At 44.2% G+C, this 25,869-nt stretch overlaps 1 long non-coding RNA gene across 1 annotated transcript; it reads left to right on the forward strand.

Moving 5' to 3' along the window:
• Nucleotides 1-2,408: 2,408 nt before the first annotated feature.
• LOC137164097 (uncharacterized) lies at nucleotides 2,409-16,559 on the forward strand. The gene is made up of 2 exons (XR_010922938.1): nucleotides 2,409-2,610; nucleotides 16,205-16,559. It is a non-coding gene; the product is annotated as an uncharacterized lncRNA (long non-coding RNA).
• The last annotated feature ends 9,310 nt before the right edge of the window (nucleotides 16,560-25,869 follow it).

Genomic DNA, 25,869 nt, shown 5'->3' on the forward strand with positions numbered 1-25,869 from the left:
TGAGTTTCTCCAGCCATACAAGAGTGTTGGCTGCACTAGGAGTTGGCTAATTGTCTTGAGTCTCTTCAATGTCCACACACTGACGAGCTCTGGCATGATGGGTTGAGATCTCTTGTCTGCCAGGCCAACTCTGGGCCTATGCCAGGGGATTTTTAGCTGTACACACAAGGCTGAAGGGGGTGAAGATAACCTTTGTTGTAGTCAGACCATGACATCCTTCAGGCTTAGGTCATGACTCACTTTACTCCCACTGGGGTGAAGGCTTCATTTCATTGCTCCATGGTGACTGATGGGCCTAATTGGGTTTCAGATTTCTGTAGATGCATAGACTAAATTTTGCCTAAATGAGGCACCTAAATGAAAGAGGCCTGATTTGTCGAGTTGCTCAATGGGCCCTCCCAAAGCTTAGCATCCCTGAAAATCAGACCCCTTTGTTTAGGTGCCTACATTTGGATCCAGGGGCCTCGTTTAAGCCACTGAGTTTCAAAACGCTGGCCTTAGTTACACCTGCCAGAGGAGCTATAGAAAAGCCTAGGGCAGGATAAAATGGAAGGTGAAGGTACCGCTGCCCTGCAAGAATTCTTGGGACTGGTGCAGTGGCTTGGCTCTCCAGCTGTCACCCAGGCAGACAGAGGCACTGCAAAGGTACAATGGGGCCCTGAGTCCCGCTCTTCTGACCCAAAGAGCTGTCAGTCCGTACAAGTGCTTTCCATATGAACAGAGACTGAATAGAAGTCAAATAATTTATTCTGAAAATGAGACGAGTAAGCAAAAATCTGCCCAGAATATATAAAAAGACTTATTTATATTCCAGAAGTGCTGAGAAGACCCAACTAAATACTTAGCTGGTATGTGTTGCTCATATGTTCAAGGTCTCACTGATTGCCAGATTTGGGGTCGGTCATATGTCCGACCACACTGGCGTCAGATCGCGATTGCTGGCAGCCTCTGCTGACTGGAGCTATAGCTGGTGTCAAACCAAACCGAACCATTGAAAGGCTCCACATTACGCATCAATTCCTAAAGTTCCTTCTTGGCACTCAGTATTGTAGGCTCCGTATTGATGAGAAAGGGGAAGCTGAATGTGCACAACCTTTTTAATCTCGAAGTAGTTTTTGAGGAAGGGTGCTCCAATGTTTAGGGTGCTAGCCTAGGATTTAGGAGGCCCAGGATTAATTCCCTGCTCTGCCACAGACCTCCTGAGAGACTACGGGTGAGTTATTTATTCTCTCTCTATCCGTTCTCCACCTGTAAAATGGGGACAATCGCAATACTTCATAGGGATGCTGGGAGGACAAATACATTACGGATTGCACAGCTGGAACTCAAATGCAAACTTGTCACTATCAGACTAGGACTGAATAGAGACTGGGAGTGGCTAGCCCACTACAAAAAATAATGTTCCCTCTTTTGACATTTGCACTGTTGTGAATGGCCTCATCCACCCTGATTGAATTTACCTCTGTTAACACTTGCCCTCCTCACTGTGATGTAACTCACCCATCTTTGCATGTGTATATATACCTACCAAACTGACGTTTCTACTTCACGCATCTGACGAAGTGGGTTTCTGCCCACGAAAGCTTACGCCCAACTAAATGTGTTAGTCTTTAAGGTGCCACAGGACTCTCGCTGTTTGCTAAAAACAGCCTAACACGGTTACCCTTCTGGAACTCATTATGGATTGTATGGTGCTCTGATACTATGGTAATGGGAACTGTGATGGTTTGGGGGAACTTGTTATGTAAAGCTTATGCATTCTGGTTAATTTTATGCAACTGCTGTATCACTGAACGCCTCAGTATATAGTGAGTCAGCCATTTGCTATCAGGCTTTGTGTCATGTACCTTGCAGACCTGGCTTAGGGAGATGCGACAAAAACAATGAAGATCCATTAACCTGAACAATAAGAAGGCTGCAGCCTAAGGGAAACAAGACATCCCCAGGTTGTCTGCAGTGGGTGGGGCTGAAGCAATGGGAAATCCTCAGCAGAAAAGAGAGAACAAAGATAAAAGCTACTGTGAAAAAGGCAAATGCTCACTGAGGTAAAGGGGAAACTTTGGACTACTGGACTTGAACAAACTAAGGGAAGGTTGTTAGAGGAGTCAGAGGAGAGTCCATAACAAGGAAGAAAAGACTGAAGTGGAGGAGTGGGGTCCAGAAGGGGGGTACCAAGATCCCTGAAGCCACTGTCTCAAATCAGAAGAATGCTCAAAAGCTGTGAGGACTCTAAGGGAGGGAATGGCATACAAGTGTGTGTTGTTTTGCCTACAGCTGTGACTTTTTTGTGATTTGTCTGAGTAAAGTGTGATTGGTTTAGAAAGTCCACTACAAAAACTGTGGGTTTCTTGCTTCAACTGTCACATGTCCCTGAAGGGTTAAAGTATAAACTGGAGTACGTACTAGAGTGAAGCTGGCTCCCATTTCCTTGACATGGTACTAAACAAACACTCCATGCTTGGGTAGTGTCTGAGAGACCAGAGACTGTGTCTGGAGCCTGCACAGATGGAGGAAGCTTAGAAGCACCTGGATCCAGCTTGAGGGTCCAAACACAGCTGCTCGGTGAGCATGCACAAGGGGGAGCTCAGCCAGGACTGTGACAGCAGTCATGTAAGTATCTAAGGATATATGGTATATAAGACAATGGTTTAGTAATGTTCACATCCATGACTAATTTCTTTATAAATACACCGTTGGAACAATTACTCTTTTTAGGCAGTAGAGAGGAAAAATTGTCCCTGTACAGACAGAAATATACCTGGATCTGCTTTGAACCATAACTTTTAAACCTGATGCAATGCTTCTTCTTTAGAAAGCAGGGGAGGGGAGCCCACTCCTTGGCAAACTGGGATATGCCTTTCAAAATCCTGACTGGGACAAAAGCCCAGAGCTGAAAGGAAGTTTAGTCACCTTCCTGTGTGAATGACTGAATTGCAAAAATGCTGCAGTATCGTAAGTTTTCCACATATGTAAAGCAATTATGGGCTGTTACCACTTGCAATAACACATAATGCCTTTTAACAGTGAGTTATACCATTTCAGAGATAAATATCATACGATCTGTAAGCTCCCGAGAGATGAGTGAGCCCGTTATGCTTCCACTGTGTGTTTAGTTGCCACGTTTTCTCTCTCTCCATCTGTTTAAATGAGACAACTAATGATGACAACCTAGATTCACACTTAGCTTGTTGAGGCTAATTCAATTATGTCAACATTTTAAATTGCCATCTGGGAGGTATTGCTGTTAACTGGCAATCTTCAATTTAAATACATCACAATGCTCCCACTCAAATCTTTGTGTGTCTAATTGGACCACTCTTATTTACTAAGATGAGGGGCAAAACAACTATTAGGCTGCTGGCTTTTTCCAGTTAATGAATAGCCAGGAGGATATGCACTGAATTGGGACATGGAAACATGGGTTCTCTGCCTAGCTCTGCTGCTGGATAACCTTGGGGAAGCCACTTCACTTCCTACTACCTCAATTTCCTCATTTGTACAATGGAGATAATGATATTTACCTCTTTTGTAAAGTGCTTTTGAGATGAAAAGCAACATAAGAGGCAGATAATGTTATTATTAGTTATTATTATGGGGTTCTCATAAGAAAAATACTAAAGTGGAAAGTATTATTGTGAGTTACACATGAGGAAATAACAGCTGGTCAACACTAACTGGGAGTAAATGATCTATGATGATGCATCTTGAGGACTAATGTAACTCTGTGAAATGGAAGCATAAGCTTTGTCCTTTTCAAGTTCTTATACATGGGGTTAAATAAAAGCACATTGAGAAGAGGCAGAATCATTTCCCTATCACTCTCTTCCTGGTGACTCCGCAGAGGTTCTCTGCAACTTGTAAGTTGTGAGGATTTCTTTACAGAAATGGGAGTGGACATGATTCTGCCCACCCAAGAGGATGGATGTTTTATGAAGGAAATAGGAATGCTGCTGGATGACTCGCCTCTTGAACTTCCTCCATCGTTTCGCTGGCAACAGTGATTTTTGCTCATGCATCGGATGGTTTTGCTTGATCAGGGACACTAGTGTGTTTCAGGGCAGCCAGAACAATAAAGAGGAAAAACTGTGGCACTACTTTCGGACAAAACTGGAGGGAGGAAGGGTGACCCAGTGGTTAGAGTGCCAGTCTGGAATTCACAATGTCCCTCACCTTGTGCAAATTGCTTTGTCTCTCTGTGTCTCAGTTCCCTAGCTGCAAAATGGGAATATTACTTTGATACCTCACAGGGATGCAAGTTTAAATGCATTAAAGACAGACAGAGGTGCTGAGATACCATGGTAATGGGGACCAGCTAAGTACATCTGCTAGACAGACTTACATATAGCTGAACCTGAATTTCCCATTTTTCATTTGGATACACGTAACTTTAAAATGGAAATTTGCTTCCCTCCCATAGCTTAGATTGTGAGCCAGGTCACAACTTGCTTTGAAGAACTGCTGTGGCTTCACTGAACGTTTAGAAAAATGAGGTCCTGATTTTCAAACCAATCAGGTGTGCAACTGCACCTCTAACAAGCACACATTCTCTGCTGTCATAACATGGTACAGCTCTCCACAGACCAAATACTGCATTTGCAAGTGCAAATTGGGTAACTTCACATGCATATACATAATTCTGGTTATTTGTGCATTCATTTGCCCATTTTGCATGCACAACTGGTCACTGAGTGTCCTAGGAGGACAGTAGCTCACATAATTGAGTTCCTGACTTGTTTGAAAATGTAACCATCAATACAGAAATAGTTCTACTCATCTATCATTTGCCACATATTTTCCCCCTCCTTCTTATTTGATTGCTTAAAAAAATGGTCTTTTCTGCCCCTCAAGCCCTTGGGAAAGTTCAGCTTCTGCTCTGAGCATCTTATGTTATAGCTCAGGCTCACAAGCAATGGCAACTCTGGGCAAAAAAAAAGTTACAGGATCAAATGAGAACATTGGAAAGCCTGTTTTAATGTAAATATATGAATAATAAAGAAACATCAACAATGTAAAAGGGAAGTTGGTCTCCTGGTTATAGCAGTGGATAGGGACTCAGTAGATCTGGGTTCAATCCTGGATCTACTACCTCCTTTCTGTGTGATCTCAGGGAAGCTACTGAAATAGGAGGTTTGTTTGTTGATCAGGTGCTTATTTTGCTTACAGCATCTCCTGGTTGGTCACAGTTTTGTGTAGTTTGCCTGGTGTTCTGTCCTTAAGCAGTGTTGCCAACTCTCACAATTATATCCTGAGTCTTCTGATATGTGGTGTTTTTTTCTTGAAACCTGAGCTCCTGGAGTCACAGGATGACATGAAAATCTCATGATTTTTAGGGGGCCTGATTCATAATTTTTGAACAGCTGGGACTGGCAATCCCGAGAGGCATAGCCATGTAATGGCAGGCTGGGGGAAATTGTGAAGGGTCAGGAAATATATAGAGCAGCAGATGCGTAGTTGTGTTTAGTAAAGAGTTTAAGAATTGGGTAAGGCACAAAACCTCAGACAGCTGACTCATGCATGTGACATTCCCTGTTGCTCTGCAACATTGGTGCTTATTACAGAAAGGTCAGTGAGTACTTTCTGTAAGACACTGGCCATGCCCTGTTAGTGAAAGTCACTTGAACCACATAAAGCCCTATGCAGCTGGAGTTCAGAGGGGTGGAGCTCTTGAACAAGAGGCAGTGCCACCGTCAGATGCAAGGAGGAAACGCGGCATCTGGACATTTTGTACCATTTCTTCTCCCATATTGTCCAGAGAGGCTGCAAATTTGAACCATGCTGTTTAAACAGCCATTTAAGAGGCTGCAGTGGAAGAGAGAGGCGATGGAAAAATTTAAAGCTGGCTGAAGCTATATGAATGTGGCTTCATTGAGAGGATTCTCCTTTTTTTAGACTAAAAGGTTTTGAGTTCAAGACACACACCTAGAGCTGGGGAATAGTCAATGTCCATTAACAGGCTGAAAAGCCTCTGCTAGGAAATGCCCTTTTTAGATAGAACTAACATTTCCTAGCTCTCTCTTGTACTCACAAGCACATTAAGGACTAGGACAAGGTGCACAGGTGTATAAAGGAGCTCGGCTGCCCTGTTGCTAGTTGCCATACGTCATTATAATGAAAGGTGGGAAATTCATTCCTCTGGCCAGTGTTGTTGCTGTGAGTAACCATGACAGAAAATGCAATATATTCTTTCCCTCTCATAAAGGCAGCAGAGCGAAGTGAATGATAACATATCCTCTGTATAGCGCAGCATGTAAAACGACAGTACAAAATGCCATGTCCTGGAATTTCAACTGCTGATGAGAAAACCACAGAAGTTCGAGAGGGGTAGCCGTGTTAGTCTGGATACAGCAAAAACAACGAGAGTCCTGTAGCACCTTAAAGACTAACAAATTTCTGCGGGCATAAGCTTTCCTGGGCTGCAACCTTGGATGTATATATATATACACACCTCCTATCTGTGATTTCCACTTCATGCATCTGACGAAGTGGGTTGCAGCCCACGACAGCTTATGCCCGCAGAAATTTGTTAGTCTTTAAGGTGCTACAGGACTCTCGTTGTTTTTCCACAGAAGTTTGAAATTCAGGATAAGTTGGGATGCTCGGCTAACCTCACCTGAACTTCCTAAACTATGCTGAAAAAACCTTGTGAGGACGTATTCTGCTGGAAAATGTAGAGAGGCTTCATATGTGACCTTGTGCCTACAAAGCATTTGACAATGGTTAGGCGGTAGGTGTGCTGTGATCTAGGATCATAATAATCTCATTGTTACCATGTGCTTCCTTTCCCTCCCCCCCCCCTCCCCCGCATTGCCTCTTGACTTAGATCATAGCCTCTTTTGAACAGGGACCCTCTTTTGTTACATGTTTGTACAGTGCCTATCACAATGGGGCCCTAGTACTCGGTATTATTGCAATATAAATAATAAAATTAAACTGGCTAACTCACTTCATCTTTCTAAGGCACCTTTCCCCATCTGTGAAATGGGGATGATAATCCTTCCTTTCCTGCACCCTTTGTCTGTTTTAGCTATTTAATCTATAAAATCCTTGGGGCAAGAAGGACCTCTGTCATTAAATCTTTGTACAGCACCTAGCACAATGGAGCTCCCATCTTGGCTAGGTCTGTAGACACTCCTGTAATATTGAGAATAATCTCGGATACTTTGTGTTTCCAGCCATTTCATCAAAGTTACCACCACAACAGCCTTTCATCAGTTTCTCTTCCAATCCTGGCCAGAGCCAACAAATGCAGAGATGTAGGAAAAATGAAAATAAAGTTGTCCACCATTTTTTAAACAGTAGATAAAAATCCAATTTGAGTTTTCAGTGAATGTCCAGGTTTTCTTACTTTATTTAAACCAGTTCACCCACCCCTAATGGCAATTCTATAGATTGTTAAGATCATGTACTTTCTCTGCATCTAATATCTCATCAATAAATGCCGATGTGCTTCTATGTAGCAGGATGTGGGATTACAACTTCTGTAGTCAGGTTAGTTTGGACCGTGTGATGTTTATGTGGAGTCTAAACTGATCAATATAAAATGCAAACAAGCAGCCTATAAAACTCTGACTAGTGTAACTAATTTAGGGTCATATTCTAATACACTTACTTGTGTGAATAGAACATAAGAATGGCCATACTGGGTCTGACCAATGGTCCATCTAGCCCACTATCCTATCTCTGACAGAGGCCCATACTAGAGCTTCAGGAGGAATGTACTGAACAGAGCAATTCTGGAGAGATCCACCCATCTTCCCTTCCTGGCTTTTGGCAGAGATTTAGGGCCACCCTGACCATGGGGTTGCATCCCTGAGCATCTTGGCTAATAGCCAGTGATGGACCTGTCTTCCATGTCTTTTTTTTAAACGCAGTTATACTTTTGGCCTTCACAACATCCCCTGGCAATGAGTTCCACGGGTTAATTATGCTTAACTGCAGATTAATAGCATTTTATTGTATGACCGATCCCCCTTCTTCTGCCCCACAATGAATCCAGGGAGGCACAACAACAATAGGGGAAATATGCTGGTCACCAGTGACTCTGATGGGACCCATGATTTGACCCTGGATGGCTGTGAGTAAGTTTTCTCTTTGCAGTGGTTTCACAGGATATAGGACCTCACTGTGTACAGCAGAACTTTAGAGCATCCCCTCCTAGGAAGGTGATTCTTAGCATTCATCCTTTTGGATGTCAAACACACTGTGAGCTAGCGTGGGGGATGGAGTTTTGGCAGGAACATAAAAATAACATTTCCAAATATGATCATGGGAATTCCCTTTTCCTGCTCATCTAAAGGTAGCTGTGTAAAAACCTGCCTGTTTATTTTGGCAGGATTGTGTGCAGAGCTAGTTATGGGTGGTGTTTTCAGATCCATACCGCTGGTAAATAAGGTCAGTGGTTAACCTAAGCTGTACATAATGTAGACAAGTATACTGCCATTATAACATAGTCATTTATCTAGGAGAATCATACCTCCCATGTGTATCTCTAATGCTGGAACTGTGGGGCTCCAGTGAGAAGCTACAGTAAGGTATGTGTTGTACAATTTTTTTAAATTGAAACTTCCAAATTAGAGCTGGGCAAAATTTTTCACACAAACTTTTTTTTGCCCCCCAAAAATGCAAATTCAAATTAACCAAAAAAATTTGTGAATTTGTGCCAATTTTGGCAAATAGTTTCAGTTGCAAAAAAAAAAAAAAAAATCAGAAGTGTCAACATGATTAGTTTCAGCATTTCCAAAAATAAACATTTCGACTTTTCATTTTGGAAAGATGTTTCATTTTGGAATGCTCCTTAATTTTATTTTAAAATATCCATTAAAAACTTTTTAAAACCTCATAAAATCTAAATGAAACATTTTGGTTTCAGTCAACCTGAAACAAAACAATTTTTCAATATTTCACTTCTCCTAAAATTTCAAAACACTTTCAGTTTGGGGCATCCAAAGTGATTTTTTTTTCCAGTTTGGCCACCAAGCCAAATAAAATCATTCATTCACACAGCTCTACTCCAGACAATGCTTCTCAGATCAAAAGTGTATCTAGTCGTGGGTAACTTCAAGCATTTTAACATATAGGAGTTAGCTTGGTTTAAGCAGTTTATAAACTAAGGATCTGTCTAAATTATAGCCACTACAGTGGCATAGCTATGGCAGTGCAGCTGTGCTGCTGCAGCACCATAGTGTAGACCTTCCTACATCCATGGAAGGAGATTTTACATTGAGGTAGTTAAACTACCTGTCCAAGAGGTGCTAGCTAGGTCAGTGGAAGAATCCTTCCACTGAGCTAGCCAAGTCTATACTGAAATTTTACATAGCCCTGAGCAATGCCGCAAGGTCAATCTAATTTTTAAGAGTAGGCCAGGCCTAAATTGAAATGACCATTAGTAAAATTCCCTAATGTGTTTAAACAATGCAGATGATTTGCATTTAGGAAATTATTCTCTGTTGATGACTCAGAGCTGTGGCTTACCATAAATCTGAATGATTTATCAACCCATCAGAACAGTACTGTGCAAATGCTACAGTCACTCTATTTCTCAATCCTACAATATGCACATGGAGCTCCACTGTAACAATAGAATAACTCTCTATTCCAGACCAAAAATTAACCCACCACCCAAACAAAAACTACCCGAGGAGAACACTGCTAATCATTTGTAAGTCAGGGCATGGAGCTACATTGATTCACACCAATTGAGGATCTGGCCCTGGATCTCAACTCTGTCTTCTTGTGAACATGTTTTATCATAATAGGTCAAATTCTGGCTGAATAGTTCCTTACTCTGCAAGGAGTCACGTTAGTTTAAACGAGGCTACTGTCAGGATCCCAACAAGGGCAGTCAGGGGCAAGAGGCAGAGGAAGGGCAAACCTGAGGCTGGGGGTGGCATGGAGTTCATAGTCAGGGTCGATAGCAGAATCCGAGTCAGGTTTCCGGGTCCACATCAGGAGGCAAAATCCAAATCAAGCTGAAGTCAAGCCAGGAATTCAAGATCAAGGAACAGGAATGGTCCTGGCAGCTACAGAAGATCCAAACTGTTGCCTGGACACTTCCTGGAACACCCCTTGGGTTTATATGGGTCCGGGAGCCAATCAGGAGCCAGGGGGCTGCTGTCTGTCAAACCCTTGAGGTGGAACTTCCCATGATCTGTATTCACAGCAGGTCATGGGAAGTGGAACAAAAGTTGGTTTCAGCTGCCTGGTAGCTTTACAAGCCTGGGTTGTAGACCAGTGGGGCCTTACAGTCACTTGAGAAGAAGCTACCAGCGAAAGTGAGCAAGGGTAGCACTATCCTTACCTCCACTTTCCCAATTACTGTCAAGTATCGCACAATTTTTCTACAACTTTTCTACAAGTTTTTTACAGGAAGAATAAAGATAAAAAAGGAAAATTCCATAATGTGGAATTGAGGCGGTGTCTACAATGAGCTTCTGGAAACCTCCCTTCCCTCCTGTGGCACCACCGCATCTCCATCAGTTCTAGCGAAGGCTCATCGAGGAGATTATACCACCCTGCTCAGATCAGGGCTAGACAGCTCCGTGGCAAAAAATGCTGCCATCGAGTCTGTGCCAGCGCTTCCAGCAGTTCCTAGCACAGCTTCAGCTCTGCAGGTGCTATAACAATGGGAGATTTTCAGGAAAAGCTCAGTGTGGGCAAAGCCCATTTGCCTACCCACCTCTGGAACTCCCTGCCTCATGCATCTTAAGAAATCCACAGGAGGGGACCCTTCTCTTGGGCTCCTGTTCAGCAAGATACTTAACCGAAACTTCTCAGGGGAACCACTCACAGGAATAAAGTTAAGGACCTTGCTGCTTCCGCTATAATAAACAGTCATCACAACTGTAATAACTTGCACCTAATTCATCAGCAGAAAACACGTTTCTTCTTGCAGCCAGGACCTCCTAGGCATTTACTTGTGGCTGGCTCTTTCTGTCCCCTGCACTGGAGTGTAATCTGTTCGATAGACTCTTTTGTCAGCTTTCTGGTGCTGTCATTCTCCCCATTTAGCTTCTCAGTACCTTGTCTCTGTACAGGAATATGAGGCTTATAAGGAGGCTCAGAAGTCGTCTGATTGCAACACAGCTCCATCCTATGTGTACGGCCAAGTGTCCACGTTATGCATCTGAACTGGGAATCTTTAGACCCCCAAGAAGATCCCGAGACGCCACACTCAAGGGCCGATAACTTAAAGATAGCCAATGGCCATCTTGCCCTCTGCTAATTTATCCTATCTACACTTTAGACAGTCAAGAGGTGCAGTAGGCATACACAGCCAGTGCTCATATTGGGGGCTGACTTGTGTAGTGACTTCCGGGACCTTATGGGAGACAAGAATTGTCTTGCCCAGGAGCTCTCCCGCAGCTCTACTAACTGTTAATTCTAGACAGCAATTCAGCCCATCCCCAGCACTGATTCTGGGAACTCATCTTGGAAATGGTTGGTATCATGCCCTTGAGGCCGTCATTGTCAAACACGTGTACCTATGGTTTTGACTGAATGAGAGAGAGGGGCCCAGAATCTAAACCTTTGAGCCAAATACCCATGAACCTTGGGGAGGTTTGGCTCTGGATCAGAACTATGTGGACGGGGCCCATTTCCAGTTTGGTCCCAAATCTATTTTGCCATTCCGAAATGCCACTCTTGACAGATGTTTGCAGTGTTGTAGCCGTGTTGGTCCCAGGGCAAGACAAGTTTATTGGCCCAACTTCTCTTGGTGGAAGGTCCAAACTTTTGAGCTACTCAGGGCTCTGCTTTGGGTCTTGACAGAAGAAGCCGATGTGCTATGGAGCTCCACTAAACCACTTATAAACAGCGTGATGACTGATAGATTCATCCAGGGTGGCTCATATCAATGACCAATGTGGACTCGTACACTGTGTATGCGCCATGTTTAATCCATTAGTAACTTGTAAGTCAGGTGGGGAGGACCAAAATACCGTACAGATTCTGACAGAACAAGGAAATCATGCTGTTCCAAGTGCTGTCACGGGGATTCACACTCAAGGTCATGCCGACTTTCTATAATCCTTTCAAGCTGTCTTGAATTTGAAGTGTCTGCAGGAGTTTTGAGTTCATGCGCTCCTATTGTTTCCCTGAAGGATGCCGGCTGCTATTTTTAATCCCTTCTGTTTGGGCTAACACTGAGGGTTGTCCCCTAGGAGTTACAGACTGACACCTGGGCTGTGAATGACAATGATCCATAACACTGCCATCAGGACATATTTCATGCGGCGTTAAATAGCTTGCTATCTATCTGTGGTACTCATATGGCCCCATCTATTGCAGTATCTGAGTGCCTCGCAATCTTTAATGTATTTAGCCTCACAACACCCTTTAAGGCAGGGAAGTGCTATTATCCCCATCGTACACAGGGGGAAGTGAGGCACGAAGAGACCAAAGACCAGGATTTTAAAAGGCATTTAGGTGCTTCTGCACTCATCTTTCCAGTGCCTAACTGATTTAGGAGCCTAAATATTATTTTCAAAAGGGATTTAACTACTTAAGAGCCATTAGAAATCTGGGCCTAAGTGACTTGACTCAGGTTACACCAGAAAGTCTGTGGCAGAGCAGGGATTTGAACCCAGGCTGCCGGCTAGCACCCCAACCACTGGGCCATCCTTCCGCCTTTTGTTAACAAGAAGCCAAGAGTTATTATTGTGTTTGACATTATACTAACCAATCGTCATTGATGACCTGGATTATTTAAATCCATGGCAAAAGACAACGGTGCATGTATTTGATTTTTCTTATTGGGGCGAAGACAATGACGTGTCTGGAACTAGAATTAGGCCTTCCCCAGACAAGGGCTGTGATTATGGCCATCTGAAGCAATCCTGGAGTGTGCCCTCATTTCATTATTTTTCTAGCTGGTTTGCCAGTTTACAAGTTTCCCCTAAATCTGCAAATAACATTTCTATGCTGTGATCTTTGAGGTGCTGGCTCAAGCCTAAGGAGGGGCAGAAAACAGCCCACTTCAATAGCAAGGCTTTTAAACCGGAACCAAGGAGATCCTCTTGAAATGGATCAGATCAGAATGCCAGTTTAAGTCAGTGCAAGTGCCACTAGGATGGCAGATGCTGTGTCATGCACGGTGCAATGCAGGGTGCAGGCTACTGGGTATAAAAAACTAAATGGAAGAATAACAATATTTGGTATTTTTATAGCACAGTTTACCCAAGGATCTCTAAGCACTTATTAATATTAATTAAGCCTCACAAGACCCTGTGAGGTGTTTAGTATTTTACAGATGGGGCAAATATGGCACAGAGAGTGTAAGCCACACACTCAAGATCATGGGAAAAATGATGATTCCTCATCCTCGGCTTTAACCATTGGACCACACTTCTACTCAAAGCACGAGATTGGCATTACATCCCAGAGACGTCCCTCTGAAGCACAGTTCTCTTCATCTTCCCTGCCACTCTGGGAGTGTCCTACTTTGCTGCTGGTGCCACCCATTTCCTGTCCCTCCCTGCTCACTCCCTAGCTACCTTTCTGGGGTGGGAAGGGAGCAGAGAGGCCTGCATACCCAGACCTGGGGTAGCTCATGCTTGGGTATAAGGGGGATAATTCTTACTCCCGCTTTCTCCCCTGTGTGGGCTGGTAGTCTACTTTGCAGGCTGGCCCTCTAAAGGCAAGGGGGTGGGGACTAGGGCTGGAAGTGAGGAGAGAAATGGAAAGCGAAAACACAAGCAGGAGGTGAAAGGAGCAGAGAGGCCAGCAGATGAGAGAATGCAGGGTACAAAACTAGACCAAGAGCAGGGGAGACACAATCACAAAGAAGAGATAGAAGGGCAGCAGAAGCAGTCAATATAGAAATCGGGGAAAGAGAATGAAACAAGATTACCATCCCCGTATAACACTCTGGAGGATCTGATAGTGTTCCAGATTGCTTACAGAGCCCTATCCCCAGCTGGTGTAGATCAGCATGAGCCAGTAGAGACAACAGGGTCCAATGAATAAGGTGCTAAACTAGGACTCAGAAGAGCTGGGTACTAGTCACAGCTCTGCTTCATGACATTGGGTGAGTCATTTCCCTCTTGGTGCCTTCGTTTCCCCTTTGACCTGTTTAGTCTATTTAGATTGTAATCCCTTTAGGACAGGGACTAGCTCTTAGAATGTTTTTGTACAGCACCTAGCACAATAGGGCCCAGAGCTCAACTGAGGTGTCAAAATATTACTTTGCTGCTACTAATAGACTGATTTCAACCACATGGTTCCCCAGACATTCAGTCTAAGTTTTCTGATACTCAGTTTCCTCTGACTGTTTAAACTTTCAGGCTCTTGTCAATGGTCACCCTTAGTCACATCCCGCTTACTCCCCATTCTTAATTATACGATGTCGACACTGCCTTTGAAGCAACAGGAAAAGTCCAGGCCCCTGCGTACCAAACAATTTGACAGTAACCTTGACAACGGCTTTTCCAAAACGTCACCCCCCAGTCACCAATTCTGAGCCTGAATCGGAACCTGCTCTTACATCTTGCGAAGGCACTTGCTGCAGACGAAGCGTTAGATCAGTTGCTGTGTGAGTCAGGGTTCTGTAATCCAATCGGGAATGCTCTTGGAAAACACGCATTCCCAGCAATATGAAGCTCTAGGCATGCAATGTACATTCACTCTTTCCCATAGACCAAGCGGCAGATAAGTATTTGTGCAAGAGTAAGCCATAAAATGTAACTGCAATCATTACATGCAACAAGCCTGTAGAAATCCCTTTCTTTTCAAACTGCAATCAAAGCCATGCAAATATTGAGCTTTTGACTTTTGCTCAGAAAATGAATCAAAAGTAAGGTCCGGCCACAAAAAGTACATAGAGCATTGACATTGATTTTTATTGTTGTTAATTAAATCCTCCTGGCTCCTCCAAAATGGGACCATTAGAGAACTAACCTTTCATGCTTTTCCAGTGAAAGGCTACCTCCTGGAAGAATTGCACTGTACCATGACACTCATTTATCTTAACTTGCCAAGAAAGTTGTGTTTAAAGAAAAGAGCGTGCAGCCAAATGAACTGACAAACCCAGAAGCCACTCTTGAGGAATGGGTGGTACAATCGCCCTGGAAAATAGCATGTTTCTCTACCCTCAAGGCCAAGCCTTTTTCTAAATTGTTATATATCATTTCCATCCTTGCTCACAGAGGGACAGAGAGCGTATGTTACCATGCAATTAAAGACAAGAGGACAGAGCCATGGCCTAACTTTGACTCCCTCTGGTCCTGCATGGATTTGTAGTGGGGGAAGGCTAAAGAGCCCTTCCAAATCCAGTCCTGTGCTGCAGTACTTGCACACAGTGTAAACAGGGACTGATCCCTTCTGACACCAAAGAAGGGGCAAGCCACCTCCAGAGAGACTGGGAGGGACAGAATAAGAGATTCAGAATCAGGCCCCAGCCCTAGCCAATGGAACTAGCCTGCCCCACCCAGGAGGGTCAGTCTGCATTATCCAAAGCAACTGGTGCAACTTGCATGTTCCTTCCGAGGTGGGTTCACTATACTCCTCCCACTTAAAGGCGCAACTATGTCTCTTACGTTTGTAAAGCACTTTGAGATCCTTGGATGGGTGTGCTCCAAAGCCCACTGAAGTCAATGGAAGACTCCCAATGAGTTCAGCGGTTTGGATCAGGCCCTGTTTAAAGGTAAAGCTGTATTGTATCACTTGTAGAGTTTATTGCTATATCCAGCAAGGCACTTAAGCACATGCATAAATTTAAGCATGCAAGTGGTCTCACAGACATCAGTGAGACTGCTCAAATGGTTGAAATTGTGCACTTGCTTAAGCGCTTTGCTGGATCAGGGCTATCAACCGAACATTGCAATAAGCTTCTTGTCTGTGCTGCAATCGTGGAATATCACAAAGCAGCAAAACTTCCAGGGTTGTATAATGTTTTTCCTCCTATCATCCTTCCTTGGCTCCCCCTCTGAGTTTAGTGGGAGCAGGATCAGGCCCTAAGTCAAAATGATTTGATTGTACTTTTGTCTTAATAATGGAAGCTAAGTCTGCATTTAAATAGTTTGACTCCCATGCAGCAAAATTGATTCACACCAGCTGTGAATCTGGCCCTTTAAAATTAAACCTTTTGAACAGATGACAGCTGGAGTAAGGCTGCATGGACATACATGGTGCGGATTGACAGCTGCTAATGATGTGTGCAAATTTTAGGGAGGAAACTGTCCACTGATTCCAGGTTTATTTTTCCCAGCAGAAAAATTGAGAAATCCGCATCATAAAATAGCATTGGGCGAAGAGTTCCATCCCATCCCGTTGTGTTTTCGAGCAGATGGCTGCTTCCTTAATGGCTCCAAAGCAGAGCTGCCAAGTTCCAGTCAGGGGCTGAAGATTGAGGCTGAGCATGATTTGGAGAACTTTTAACCCTTCCCTTGCCTATTCCACTTTTTAAAAAATCCTCTTTGTCCCCTCTTCCTCCTCTTCTCTCAGTTAGATTGAGGGTGGGGGAAGAGGGGATGATTTAATATTAAAAAAAAGAAGCCTGCAGCATGTGCATTGTACAGGGCCAGTGCACCAGTGTGCGAGGATGTCACGTCACAATGATGGAAAGTTACGGAAGCCTTTGAAAGAACCTACAGAAAAGGGTCACCATATTTCAGCTTCCCAAAAAAAGGACTGCTGGAGGGGGAGGTGGAACGGGAGGAAGTGGAGGAGAAGGAGAACTGAGGTGGGGTACAGTTGGGGGAGCTGGAGAGGGTACCTGTGGTGGGGGTACTCTTTGTAGGTGGGGGGCAGTGTTGCTCCGTCATGGAAGGATGGCTGGCGCAAGCCCAGGATGCAGCGACAGCCGTCAGTCAGCACCTCCTCGCCTCTCCTCCTCCCCAGGGCTGGGAGCCAGGGCCTGGGTGGGTGGAATCCGGCAGCTGTGACAGCAGGCAAATGGACCAATCAGCTGTGGATGAAGGGGAAGGACCCGTCGGGAAGCAGACCAATCAGGGCTCTTTCTGAGTTGCAAAATCTGCTCCGCAAAAATCTCGATATGGCCTCTTATTTGAAAAGTCCACCTGAAAAGAGGACGGAGCTTAAAAAAGGAGGCAATGTCCAGGAAAACCCGGTGGTATGGTAACCCTACATAAAACCAGCCTTGGCACAGCACAAATACATCCTCAAACCAGCACGGGTGGCAACTGAAAAGGTCTGGAATTCAGCACTGGGATGGATTGGCATCCAGAAGCCCGGCTGCATCTCTGAATCTTCTCCTGCCCTAAAGAGGCCTCCAACAAGCTCCACAGCTCTCCCCTCCATAGGCACCCCTCCCTCCACCAGACCCTGGATTGTCCCTATTGTTTCTTTGGTAGTGGCCAGTTCTCTATCACCAGGGAATGAAGGGACAGGCATGTTCTCCCCTCAAGCATCTTTGGGAGTGGAACGGCATGTCAGGCCTGCTCCCACTCTGGTTTCTTGGGGGTGTTGCTGCCCCTCGCAATGTCCCCTTTTCTTACTCCTTCCCCTCTCCTGTGACATTCTGACTCTCCCCTCTCACTTCTTCTCCCCAAGCCCCCCTTCTTTTTTTGAATCCAGACCCAAGGATCTGGCCCTGTTTCTAAAGCTCATCCAGGATCACCATGCTGGGGCACTCATGGCACTGGCATGGGAACCAGGGGGAGCATAGCTCCCCCCCACTTTTTAACAAAAAGAAACATAAGTGCAGAATTCATGTCCTGCACAAATTTTTGTCCCCTGCAAAATAATAGAGTCTGCCAGGGAGGCATTGCAATTACACCTTTTGCCCACCAGGAGCTGCTGTGGCATCAGAAGAGAGAGCAGCCAGCCGTGGAGAGAAAGGGAGCACTTTGGTCTTGGCCCCCCTGACTTCTACAGAGGCTCCAGCGCCCTTGACTCATGGCACTGAACAATGGCTCCTAACAAGGGCAATGAACAGCCTCGAGTAATGCATCAAAAATACATGGGATGGCTTAAAAAAATAGGACAGCCTTTAAACCAAAGCAAACGATCTGCTCCTCCCCTCAAAAATGGAGGCGGGGGAGATTCCATGGTGGAGCAGGGAAATGTTTGACATAGGGCGTGAAGGCCAACAGTGACCCTGACAATCGTCCATGGAAAGGATTTGAGACCTTGCTGTAAGAAGGAGAGGGATGGATTGAAAGAGATGCAAGCTGCAGCATGGAAATGGCCATCACAGCTAAGCTAGGATTTCCCGCTGGCCTACGACACATTAACGTTGGCTCCACCAAAAGGGGATGGTCCATAGAGCCATCAGGAGGAGCATTCAGAAGGTAGCAGCAAATGTAACCCAGGAATGAGCCTGAATTTCAAGGAGGAAAAGGTGCTTTCTGGTTGAGATGCTAACGAGGCGTAGAAAGCTCCAGATGGGTGTCCACCATGTCTGAGTTCTCCTGCAGCTACACTACATGCTGTGACAACAGGGAAAAGTCTGCAAGGTCCTAATCCATACCACTACTCAAGTGTTTAAAGTTATGCCCAGGCATGAGTGTTTGCAGGTTTGGTACCTGTGTTTGCTTCAAGAGAAACCACTAGATTCAAGTCGCATGTGCCCTACCGCTATGCTTTTTGTGGTGAACTAGTGGCTGATTACTTAATTAATGCTACATACACTGTGTGTGATTCATACAAATGATTTGCAACTTGAAATATGAAGCAATGAAACTTTACGTATTAATTCTATTTCATTATATAAACATATGGAATGATTTATATGAGGTAAGAGAACATACACCCTATCAGCATTTGGCAAATGCAATATATTTTTGTGGGGACTATAGATAAAAGACTGATACATTTAAATTACTTATGTGTTACAGATCTCAGTGGAATTCTTTTAGGACCCTAAAATTATAAAACAAATGCTACCATTTATCCTGACATGAATTATAAGCTGCTACCATAGGTTTCCTAGAACACTAATCACAGGATTAGCTTTGTGAACTATTTCAGTTTGGTTTGGCAGAATTTTTAGCAATGAAAAACAAATTTCCAAAAGTAAAGCTCTGTCAGGGAAGAGATATATTTCCTCCACCTCCCTTGTGTTGTAAAAAAGGAGATGTGCCAGCCATGCCAAAGTTATAGTAAAAAGGGAAGGAGAGATTCTTGGGAAAAGACCTATGTCCTAATTGCTTTTAAGGTATGAAGTTAAGACTTTAGACTCCAAAAGAACAGTTAAAGCAGTTACGTGCCTCCAAATGGCACAGCTGACCCTTGCACTGTACCCAAACAAAGGTTGTGATGTGCTTAAACTGTGTGAACGATTAGATCTTTTAACCATAAATAGTGTCCCAAATCATTCAAGAGCTAGCTTTCTCTTGTCTTCCCCTGGGATTTCTTCTCATTCGCTAGCTCTGGTTTTCTAATATTCCTCTCAACCAAGAAACTAGATTGCGACAGTCTTGGCAAAAAACACAGGGCTATTACAATTACACAAACACCTGGACCTTGATTACTAAGTGCTCGATTGTTACAGGCCTTAAACAGCCCAAGGCACTAGAGGTAAGTCCCTCCCCACCCTCACGCACACACACCCTTGCTCAGCTTTGTGACTCGTACCAGAGGAGAGGAGAAGGGGCAGTGAAGGCTTGAGGAGTGGGAGAAGCCCCGGCGATTCAGGTACATGTATGGGGTAAGCTACTCCATACAAATCAATGGGATGCATGAAAAACCTCATTCCTCCCCCAGACCAAGGTGGAGCAATGGAGGAATGGGGACTTCCGAGTCACAGTTCATTTTCTGGGCTTTGCCTGGGGAGGTGCAGCTATGTACAATCTAACCAAAAAGGATCTGCCTGTAGTATTTTAATATGACTGATCTTACAAGGGCCCTTGGAATTCAATGAGCAGTTTTGAAGACTGGCTTCCCCCCCGCAAAGTGGCATCGTCTGGTCATTCCTAGAGGCCATAGAGGGAAAGCCTAGCATGCTGATGAGTCCAGGTGGAAGTCTGACAGAGGCTGCGTTTCTGTTGGATGGTTGTAAGTGAGTCAAAGACAGATGACGTGCCTCCACTGAACATAGCAAAGCAGAAAAATATTGAGTAGAGGGTGACGCCCACTAATGGAAATGCGCAGGGGACACTGGAGCTCTCTGAATCACCTCTCTCATCTCACAGGGCACTGCATGACAGCACACTCCCAGGAATCAGACACAAGTCTGGAAATTAAAAGTGGTTAGTTAGCAATGACAATTCACGTCTTATCCTGCCATCTGTACCCATGCAGATCTAAACAAGACATCACCAAAGCATGTTACATCCAATCCAGCCTGCAGTAATGTAATACCAGGAGCAGACACCTGGACTTCACAATGCCTCAGTTTCCTTATGACCATGTCTCTGTCTCATGTCTCTGGATGGTACTTTCCTGCAGTCTTTCTCCTGGAACCTGATTCTCTCAAACTCACTGAAATGTTTCGATTCAAGAGCCCCCATAAATTCTAGAGGAATAACATAAAGGTTTATTCCTATTCCCTTCTGTTTGGCCAGAAACATGATGTATGCAGAATAACAAAATTATTTCCACTTAGCTTCCTTCCTCTCCGCTCTACACATGTCGTGAAATGAGAGTACATTTTGTGCCAGTAATGAAAGACTCGAGTATGATTCAGATTGTTGCACAGCACTAAAAGTCCCCAAATGATATGTGAGCTGGTGTTCTGAATAAAGCACTGCAAGTGGGACATCTGGAAATAGAGGGCGGGTGACTATCTGTTCAGCCTGGGCCCGCCAGGCATGAACAAAACAAACAATCCTTCTCTCTTGTTTATTGGAACCATTATTATTTAGTCACTGGAGCAGCTTACCAAGGCTGTGGTGATTCTCCATTGCTTGAAAGCTTTAAATCAAGACTGAATGTCTTCCTAAAAGGTACACTCTAGTTCAAACATTATATTGGGCTGGATGCAGGAATCAGCGGGCAAAATTCCCTAGCCTGTGTTATTCAGGAAGTCATGCTCTAGATCGTAACAGTTCCTTCTGGCCTTGAAATCTATGAATCTATAAGATGCCTACATCTGACAAAGTTGCATGTAAGTTCTTGTGTGAGATTTAACAAAAGATTAATATTTATTGGCCATCTTGAACCATCTGATTTTCCACTCTGCAAACACAATTGTGCATCCAGATTACATGCAGAACTACCATGATTATGTACACAGATCAAGTAACTGTGGGTACAAATGGCCTCTTAGTTGCCTTACAAACTATTTTTTATGCATATACTTGTTCAATTTGCATGTGTATTCGTGCTGACTGGTCATGAAAGTAGGCGTGTAGGTGCATGTGCATAGACTATTAAAAAGAGAGTTTCATTGTCTTAAGTGTCTTTGAAAGAATGACCAGTGATGTGCAAACTTGAGTAATTCATTAACTTCATTATTAAATAAAAGAAATCAACAAAAAATAATTTCTATCTGTCTACACTGCCATCTTTAGCCTTCCAGCCTGAGCCCTACAAACCCAAGTCAATTGAGCCAGGCCGTGAGACGCCGCACCATGGGATATTTTAGGGCAGTGTAAACGTACCCTCAGATAGCTGAACTTTAACAAAATGCAGATACCTGACCTCTCACCGAGCACATCCCTGCTACCCAAGCCATCCCAATGAAGTCAATGGGACCACTCTCGGAGTACGGTGTTCCTGGACATGAGTAAGCATATGAGAATCTGGCCCGATGAGTGAAATTCTTCCTTACACAGAAAACCAGCACACGGCCTGTATGCCGCTGAAGTCAACTTAAGTGCTATTTCTGAGATCATGAGAGACTTCAGCAGTGCTTAGGCTTTGGCTGCCTCTTTCAACCGTGGTGAAATTCCACTCTTCACTGTAAAGGGGCCATGCAAGGACTCTTACGCCCCCTAGCAGAGTAGCTTAGGTGGGAAGTCATAGGTCTAGCTGCCACATGAGTGGCCTCTGCAACTCTGTACACTTCAGAGAGGACCTCATTGCACTTCCTCGCTCACCACTTTTGATTGATCTTGAATCATTAGAACGATGGAAGGCTGTTAATGACAGCCCAGCCAATCCCAAGCGTACAAAAGTCTTGAGTCAGGCTCCAAAATAATGAGTTTTTTGGGTTTTTTTAGTTTGGGGTTCCTGTTATTTGCCACTGGTTTTGAGTACTTAGGGTACAGTCACTTCACATTTTCAAGCTTGTCTTTGTAACTACAAGGCATTGGTTTATTTTAAAAAACACACTTTTTTTAATGATTAAACAGCAGCTGAGAGTCTCCTGCAGTCTCTTGCTTTCAGCATCTGCAGCGTTAGGGAAAAAAAAACAAATACAACAAGACTCAATCAAATTGCAAGAGTTGGCAACTCTGCTTAAGTGATCAGGAGATTGATAAAAGCTCAATAACAAAAGGTATTAGCAGTATTTTTTTTCTTCTCTGTCTCATATGGTTTGTGAAAATGAATTTAGAGCCTTTGTAGTGTCATTATTCTGGGAGAGTCATTGTCCTGGGAGTGGCTTTTATTCTTCCCCATGCTACTCCTCCTGTTTCTCCTCTTTGGATAACAATTGCAGGATCCAGATGCTTATCTGCAGAGTTCTTCCAGGGACCACCTTTGGCAGCTGCCCTGTTGTCTTTAAAATCATCTTGTGGAGTGGGCTAGCGTGAGTCGCTGCCTTTTCCCTGCTGTGGCCCATTGTCATTTGAATCCATATGGATTCTCAGAAGCATCCTGTGCACTTATTGAGGGTTTTTTTGTTTTTAAAACACCATGAGTTACTGGAGACACCCTGAAATGTGATTTCTGTCCAGGTCCAGGTCTCGAGGATCTGTCAGCCTCTGTTTTAAGCCCCAGTTTTCAAAGGGCTTAAGACTCTGCTAGAAACACTAGAGGCCTAATTCTTATTTACACTAATGGCTTGTTTACACGCAAACGTTGTACCACTTTACTTATACTGAGATAGCTAAATCAGAATCAGGCCAATCCCTTTAGCATGGACACAGTTATACCAGCATGTAGGTGCTTGTACTGGGAGAGCTTAACCCAGTAAGTGAAAGGAAATATAGCGATAGACCTTATGACTCCTTTACACCAATACAACTACATTCACATTACAGGCTGTACTGGTCTAACTCTTTTGGTAGAAGCTGGCCCCCCTAATTGAAATAGTTAAACCAGTACCCAAACTGCATCTAGACCCAGCCTAAGGTGCCTTTACATTGCTCTGGCAGCATACTGGAACTTGAAGAAGTATGAATAGGACACTCACTGCAAAGCCCCAGATGTAAAGAGGCCTTAGCATAAATGAGAACCTGGCCCTAGGGCTCTAACTTAATGAACGTATTTTATCTACTGCTCTCCAATAAGAGAGCCCTCCAAACTCATGACAACGTTTTAAAAACGTCTAATTAAATAAACAGACGTGATATTGACCCCAAGATCAAACAACTCAACCATCAACCCCCCTCAAAACGTGTTCCAGGGTTGCAAACCACCTCCCTGCTCCCCACACAGCCTACTCATCCAGGTTCCCTTGGGCAAGGAAGAACAGGTAGGCTTTGCAGTACACCCTGAAGTTTAACCATTTGGTCTTTTAGAGACATGGGCGGGAAGGGGGAGAAATGCCAGAAGCCAAAGACAGCAGAGAACCAGATAGACCATGCACATAACGCTCTGCCCCCACAAATAAAGGAACTGGCCTGAGGAGGTGTGGAGGTCGGGTGGCTAGGGTCACGTGGACAAAGCTTGAAGACCAGAAGGAGGCCAAGCTGAGGAAACTTCCATGTCCAGTGCTTCTGGGAAGTGCAGGGTGCAGGGACTGGGGTGTGGATGATCATGCCTACTGGTTAGAGCAGGAGTCATGCCTAGTAGTCAGAGCAGGAGCTGGTAGCCAGAAATGAGAGCCAACGGTCAGAACCAGGTTACCTGGAGCGAGGCAAGGCAGGAGCAGGGCTGGGGACAAGGCACAAGCTATCAAAGCATTTGCCCATGGCTGTGAGCAGGGCATCATTGATTCAGAATGATTGAGGTTCCGGTCCCACAGTAGAGCGCCAAGCTACATGTAACAGACTAAAGATGAGTGAATAACGAACACCAGTGATTCAACAAATTAGGGCTTGAGCATATCTTTCAGAAACAGCCCCGATCTCTACAGCACAAATTGGGGTAGTTTGTAAACTACACCAAACCAGGAGTAGATGCAGGAGGTGATGTGACTCTGCCCTGGTTCTCTCATGAGAACTAGTACAGCACTGGGGTAGGGGAACCCACACAGCTGGAGGGAAGAAGTGAAGGGAATCTGCTTCTGGGCTTCCAGCATGTCTTTAAAGACAGCTAAGTAGTTAGATGGGAGCCCAGATGGGGGCTTTGCCACCAGTCACTGACAACAACATGCCCATCTCTGTTGTCAGGGGCTTCTCCCCATGTAAACCCCATTAAATCCTTGAGTGGATGCTGTTATTTATCATTAGAGTGGCCTCAATTCACTTTCTTAATTCACTTTGGAAATGAATTAAACTAAACCAAATGAACCTCACTAATTCTGGAAGATGATGTTCACAAAGAGATTTAATAGGGTTTAAATAATTCCCTTCAAAATCATACCTTCAATTAATTCAGATTAACTTTCCTGGATGGCCCCGTGTAGACAAGGCCTAAGTGATTTTCCCAATGCCACATGAAAAATCTGTGGCAGAGCAAGGGATTGAATCTGGCTCTCCCAAGTCTGAGGCTACTGGCCTAAACAGTAGGCCATCCTTCCACTGAAGGTGTCCCTCAATCTGTAACTTTACCTCCAGGAAGACAGGCAGTCTGGGGTAGCTATGTAAGACCAGAACTGTGTGTGGATGCTTCCGGTGGAATTATTCCATTGGACCAAGGAGCAATTTTTCTGACTGACTACAGCTCACTGTATTGTGCAGTAAATACATGGCTGGACAATGAGATCATACTGAGACATATGGAGCCAGAACCAAAGCTGGTATAAATATGCATAGCTCCATTAACTTCACCCATGTGAGCATTTGTCCCGTGTACTGTAAAAAGACAATTACTATAAACAGATCCATTGACAAAGTAGTAATAAAGTATTTCTGGAACTTTACACCAGATGAGAATCTGGCCTGACATTGTTTAAAACAATGTATCCATCATCTCTTTGGATTGTCTTTTTACGTCCTTGAAGCCAAATTCTGCCAACCTTACTCATGCCATTTAGTATCCTGCTCTGGAGTTGTTCCATTGATTTCAAATGAGACAACTCACACAGTGAGATACTACTCAGCATAAGCCAGGTTGGCAGATTCTGGGCCTTTGGGGAAACTTGTTGGAATGTAAATTATTTCCTTAAGCAAGTGTTCACCTCCTTATGCACCCGGGAAATAGGGAGCAGAAACCAGGGGCTTAACTAGTAGAACAATGCTTTTGTACGACAGCCATGGCATGGATTCTTTCAGCTGAAGCTTTCAGCAGATGCTCTAATTCAGGTTTGTCTGGTCTTCTCATTGTTCCATCAGCATGGAAGAGGGATAGTCACCCAGTAGGACCTATGCCTAAGAACAGTTGCCACTGAAACATCTCTGCATCTTGCTGAAGACAGGGCTCTGCAGAAAACTGTTTCTGGACTGATAGCTTCTGTAATAGTTCCTCCCTTCCCAGACTTAAATTTAGTCTGATTGGCTATGTCAGCATATGTTTTGATGCCAGGTTTCTTGACTGGGCTGAAGCTACATATCCCATTAGAAGCAAGTGCACCTCATAAATCTCTCCATTTGTTCCTCACCAACATCTGCTATTTTCAGCAGAGACTTTTGCACATCTGATGTTACATGCAATCCAGTAGATATGTTGATAAGCACCTCTGGATGTGATTCAGGGTCAAATAGGTTTGTCATATTGTTGATGACATGGCTAGTAAGAGCTCTAAATTGCTTTAATTCCTTCTTC

Source organism: Emydura macquarii, unplaced genomic scaffold (genome assembly GCF_026122565.2).
Source record: "Emydura macquarii macquarii isolate MOO-44397 ecotype Brisbane River unplaced genomic scaffold, CSIRO-AGI_Emac_v2 contig_2676, whole genome shotgun sequence".
NCBI lineage: Eukaryota > Metazoa > Chordata > Testudines > Chelidae > Emydura > Emydura macquarii.